Source organism: Camelus ferus, chromosome 20, assembly GCF_009834535.1.
Source record: "Camelus ferus isolate YT-003-E chromosome 20, BCGSAC_Cfer_1.0, whole genome shotgun sequence".
Lineage (NCBI taxonomy): Eukaryota > Metazoa > Chordata > Mammalia > Artiodactyla > Camelidae > Camelus > Camelus ferus.
The window spans coordinates 39,934,988-39,941,093 of record NC_045715.1 but is presented as its reverse complement, the minus strand read 5'-3'; the positions used below and the strand labels follow the sequence as shown (position 1 = coordinate 39,941,093).

Here is a 6,106-nt window from a genome sequence, read left to right as displayed (position 1 = left end):
TTATTGCCTTGTAAGAAAGCAGCATATCTAATGTTAGTTCTAAATAATTATGTATCAGTCAATAAATGTATATTCTTAAATCCATTTATATTCTTAAATCCACAACTGGAAAATAAAAAGAAAAACTATTTTAAAATTAAATATTAATTCCATTATGAAGATTATCTTTATCCAACATGTGAATACAATCTTCTCTGTTCAGGGACATTTAAAACTAACTTCCATCCAGTCACAGATATTATGCACTGATCTTAGTGAATTCCAATAGGAGGTTTATTTCCTTCTAATTTTAAGGTTTATCTTTTGAAATAGAGACACTTTCTTACCTATTGCATCACCTTATGCATTGTAGCTAAGAAATCAAGATGTGATCAGTAGGTTATGTATAAATATTTACAATTATTTGTCTTAACTGAGACGTTTTTCTTTTCATACTGTTTGGCTTACAATGGACATGCACTGATTTCATAATTAACACAATAAATGTTTCTTTATGTGGGGGCCCTGTTGCATAGATGGGACAGAACTCCATTCTCTATAGTCATCAATTAATTGCCTTTCTCTTTTCTCTCACATCCCATGTACAGTTGGGAAAATGGCAGATACTGATGAGGGAAGGATTAGATGGCATCAGAGAAGCTGAAAAATGTCCTGATGTCATAAAAGGCAGACTGGGAGGTCAGAATATAGGAAACATGGTGCACCTTTCTTAGGGCAGACAGAGAATGAGCCAGAAGGGAAGGGATATTTTCCTCCTGGTGGAAGTCATCCTGAGAGGCATCGAGGTGATGGGAAACCTGTGTCTAGAGGTGATATTCTAGGAGAAGGATCCAAGAGTCTCCAAGTTTCTCTTGGAAATTGATCATCCTCTATATCCCACTGGGAAGCATAAAATAGGATGAAACAGAAGCTGGAATGAAATTAGTGTTTAGTAGCTTGTTGCCAATTCTTAAGATGTCTCAGGCTGTACTTGGTTTTGGTAAAGGCGGATAAGCTGGCTGGTGTTAAGGCATCCAGTGGTGTATGAATCAGACAACTTCCTCTCTTATTTTCCCAATTTCTCTCACATAAAGTGTAAGAGACTGAAATATAAAACAGCATATCAAGTGGGGTGACCTTTTTACCCACTGTAAATCATCTTTTGAGTACCAATTAATAAATTCTATGTAAAGAGACTGGAAGATTTTTAGTAAAGATTACTTCATGATGGATACAGAAGACTGGTGCTTCCCCGTTGAAAAGAAAAGCTATCTTACTGTTAACTTAGATATTTTATTAGAAAACTAGAATGTTCAGACACATGCTACGCATTCTATTGGCAACAGGAAATATTTTGTTTTTAAAATATTTAACATTGAGTGATACCTTCACTTTGTGTTGTTAACACATGACTGCATGGCTTATAGAACGATATTTCTGATTTTAACGGACTCAGGTACTTTAAAGCAGAGTTCTGGTTTATAGATTGAAGGATAAAAGCCTGAAATTGCTTTCATGCTTATTTAATCATGTGAGGGTTTCTTTTTTAATGTCAAAATAAAACTTAGATTATAAATGAATCCGTTTGTTCTACAAAAGACTGCACCAGGCTTTATGTCAAACGTGGGATATATTCACCTACATTTTCTATGATGGAACTGCTGAAAGATGATGAATTTGAGGAAAGATCAGACTAGATGCACTTCAAGCTAAAATATTTTATCATAATCTTTTTCTGTTTTTAGTCAGTATTCATCATACTGCTACAGAATAGAAATTATGCTATGACTGAGATTTTAGATTCTCTTTTAATCAAATACATTAAAAGTTGGGAATCATCATAGCATTTTGGAAGATGTATGGGTTCTCAAATTTAGTTCTGAATATTGCTTTTGCTATATAATAAAAGCGTGACATCAGCTAAGCCTCTGACCTTCAACTTCCTCTTCCGTAAAATGGGGTTAATTGTACTTTGTTTGCAAGCTTGATGTAAGGATTACAGGTGTTCTATGTACACTTTTATGTGAAAAGTCTTGCCTGCTATGTATGCTTAGAAATCTGATGGCCTCATGATTATTATTGTTACTATTATTAATACTTTGTCCTCATACAAAACACAAATAATGTAATCCGTTTTGTAAATTACCACTCAATTGGATATTTTCAATCATCCAGGGCATAATTTTTGCAGTAAAAATTAACCCTTCCCATGGAACCTGCAGAGTAGCAAACACATGACGTTTATAGTTAACAGGCAGCCTCTTTTTTTTTTTTTAAGCTGAAGTATAGTCAATTTTCAATGCTGTGTCAGCTTCTGGTGTACAGCATAATGTTTCTGTCATACATATACATACATATATTTGTTTTCATATTCTTTTCCACCATAGGTTACTACAAAACATTGAATATAATTCCCTGTGCTATGCAGTACATATTTGTTGTTTATCTATTTTAGGTATAGTAGATAGTATCTGTAAATCTCAAACTCTCAGTTTATCCCTTTGACTCCCTCCTCCCCACCCAGAAACCATGTTTATTTTCTATGTCTGTCTGTTTCTGTTTTGTAGATAAGTTCATCTGTGTCTTTTTTTTTTTTTTTAAGATTCTGCATGTAAGTGATATCACATGGTATTTTTCTTTCTCTTTCTGGCTTACTTCACTTAGAATGACAATCTCTGGGTCCATCCATATGGCTGCAAATGGCATTATTTTACTCTTTTTTATGACTGAGTAGTATTCCATTATACATGTATACCACATCTTCTTTATCTAGTTATCTGTTGGTAGAGATTTAGGTCTTTTTCCCATGTCTTGGCTGTTGTATATAGTGCTGCTGTGAACATTGGGGTGCATGTATCTTTTTGACTTAGAGTTCCTTCTGGATATATCCCCAGGAGTGGGATTTCTGGCTCACATGGTAAGTCTATTTTTAGTTTTTTAAGGAATGCCCGTACTGTTTCCCATAATGGCTGCGCCAAACTATATCCCAACAACAGTGTAGAGAGTTCCCTTTTCTCCTCACCCTCTGCACCAATTATCATTTGTGGACTTTTTAATGATGGCCATTCTGACTGGTGTGAGGTGATACCTCATTCTAGTTTTGATTTGCATTTCTCTGATAATTAGTGATACTGACCGTTTTTCATGTGCCTTTTGGCCATTTGTGTGTCTTCATTGGAGAATTGCTTGTTGGGTGTTCTGCCCATTTTTGGATTGGTTTTTTTTTTTTTATGTTATTAAGCTGTATGAGCTGTTTGAATGTTCTGGAAATTAAGCCCTTGTCAGTTGCATCATCTGCAAGTATTTCTTCTGATCCATGGGTGGTCTTTTTGTTTCATTTATGATTTTTTTGCTGTGTAAAGTTTATAAGTTTAACTAGGTCCCATGTGTTTATTTTTTTGCTTTTCTTTTTGTTGCCTGGGTAGACTGCCCTACGGGAACATTGCTAAGATTTTTTTCAGAAAATGTTTTGCCTATGTTTTCTCCTGGGAGGTTTATCATGTCTTGTCTTATATTTAAGTCTTTAAGCCATTTTGAGTTTATTTTTGTGTGTGGTGTGAGGGAATCTTCTAATTTCATTGATTTACAGGCAGCTGTCGAGCTCCCCCAACACCACTTGCTGAAGAGACTGTCTTTTTTCCATTGTATATTCTTATCTCCTCTTCAAAGACTAATTGACTGTAGGTCTGTGGGTTCATTTCTGGGCTCTCTGTTCTGTTCCACTGAGCCATATGTCTGTTTTTGTACCAACACCATGCTGTGTTGATGACTGTAGCTCTCTGTATTGTCTGAAGTCTGGGAGGGTTATTCCTCCAGCTTTGTTCTTTTTCTTCAGTATGGCTTTTGCAATTCTGGGTCTTTTGTGATTCCATATAAATTTTAGGATTATATGTTCTATTTCTGTGAAAAGTGTCCTGGGTAATTTGATAGGGATCACATTAAATGTGTAGATTGCTTTGGGTAGTATGGGCACTTAACAATGTTAATCCTTCCAATCCAAGAGCATGGGGTATCTTTGCATTTCTTTAAGTCATCTTTAATTTCCTTAATGAACGTTTTATAGTTCTCTGTGTATAAGTTTTTCACCTCCTTGGTCAGGTTTATTCCTAAGTATTTTATTTTTTTGGATGTGATTTTAAAAGGGATTATTTTTTTACTCTCCTTTCCTGATATTTCAGTGTTAGCATAAAGAAATGCAGCTGGTATTTGTTGTTAATCTTGTATCCTGTTACTTTGCCAATTTTTAAAAATCAGCTCTAGTCATTTTTGTGTGGAGTTAACAGGCCCCCTCTTGATACTGAAATTGAGACTTGATATTTAGCCAACTTAACATATTATTAGTTACTGTTTTCTATTCTCTTTCAAATCCCCCCAAAGCAGACAAGCTTCTGTATTATATTAACCAAGAGACACAGACACAGAGAGCAAATGCTATATAACTAAAGAGTTACATTTTTAAGGGGCATTTGTGGTTTCAAAGTACATCCTTATATATTTTTAAGTGAAGAAAGGAACAAGAGTAATATTTTAATAATATAGTTTAAATTTTTTTTCCTTTAAATACCTCCTTTAAAGGTATTTGTAAGAACCTTTAATGCCATTCTGTGCCAAATTTATTTAAAAACGGTTAGGATTTCAATTGTTATTAAGCCAAATGGTCTGAATTCCGTTAATATACTGAAAGTGGAAATTATCTAAATATTACCCTGAAGACCTAAAAATATTATTTGGTCTCATAAATGACATGAAGTGGATTCTGATTTGATCATATTTGAGTGTAGTAAAACTTTTGTTATAGAAATATAAGCAGGCATGAAGACTTTCTTAGTTATTAATGTGTAGTGCCCAAACTTTCGGTGCTTTGATGAGTTCCATGTCGTCAAAGGATCATCAGTGTACCAAGAGCTACAGCATCATCTGAAAAAATGTGTGGAACATGCACATGAATAACGTCAACTACCCTTAGAGCTGGCAGGTACCTGTGAGACAGGAGGGAAGGGGACAGGGCACAACCATTCAAAGCAGGACACAGCCATTAGCACCAGGACGGCGGGAGATTCAACTCCCAGTGGACCTTGAGCTTCAATAGCTGCTCATTGAAATACAGTGTCCTCCCACAGGTGCCAGGACAGGTTCAAGGCTGACCATCAAAGGTCAAAAAGTGGGTGACGGGAATCTCAGCCTCCCCCCCCAAAGTAGCCGGAACAGTCCTCCCGCCTGTCAGCACCTGAAGGCGCTGAGCCCAGAAAACCAGCAGCGCCCACGCCTCGTGGCCGCTCCTCTTCTCAGCGAGACAGGCCGCGCCCTGTCTCTGGAGTGTGTGTCTGCTTTTACTTTAAACTGAGCACCCAACCCCCACACCTGGTGGCCTTTCTCTTGTCTTCTGAAGCAGCCTGCACTCTGTCTATGGAGTATGTATCTCTGTGAATAAATCTACCTTTACTCAACGGGGGCTCGCTCTTGAATTCTTTCCCGTGCAAAGCCAAGGACCCACACTTGGCAGGACGTGTCCCAGGGATTCAGCGAGACCTGGGACGTGGCCATCCCCTCGTGCCCCATTTTCCTCTTTCACCTGTGCCTGTCATCTTTGGGAGCCAGCACTTTTGAAATGAGTGAGAGGGGACATGATGTCATGAAGGGATCCAACAGAGCCAGTATCACTGATGGGAGAAGAAAGGTCCAGGTCCCTCCAACCGGGCAAACGGTCACTAGTTAAGGCACTCTTTGAACAGTTTTCATCCTATCGAAGTTTGCTGCTGAGAGGCCACTAATTTAGGGAAATTCTCTTACCCTGTTGCCAGGGAAACCTACTGTATTCACTTCTATTTTGAAAGTTGGGAAAGTTATGCAATAAATGACTGTGATGTATCCATAATTACATTTTCCTATACTTCAGCTTGATTTCAATCTCAAGTCCCCATACTGCCAAGTGGACAAAAAAAAAATCTCAGCCAGTTCAGGTTAATTTGGGGGATGAGTTCCTCTGTCAACTGAGGACTTCATTTCTGCCGCTCCACTTTTCCTGGGTTGGATTTACGTTTTGGAGGTGCTGGTAGCAGGGAGCAGCTAATCTTGTCACCTCTCAACATTGTATCCACGGATGCCTCTGCATCCTGGTCAGTGCTGG

General features: G+C 37.6%; 1 protein-coding gene across 1 annotated transcript in view; it reads right to left on the bottom strand.

Moving 5' to 3' along the window:
* Positions 1 to 4,752: 4,752 nt before the first annotated feature.
* Positions 4,753 to 6,106, bottom strand: part of KHDRBS2 (KH RNA binding domain containing, signal transduction associated 2) — a 507,201-nt gene continuing 505,847 nt past the window's right edge. Inside the window, exon 10 of the mRNA XM_032463333.1 lies at positions 4,753 to 4,896. The gene's annotated coding sequence lies outside the window, so the exon portion shown is untranslated. The remainder of the gene's footprint in view (positions 4,897 to 6,106) is intronic.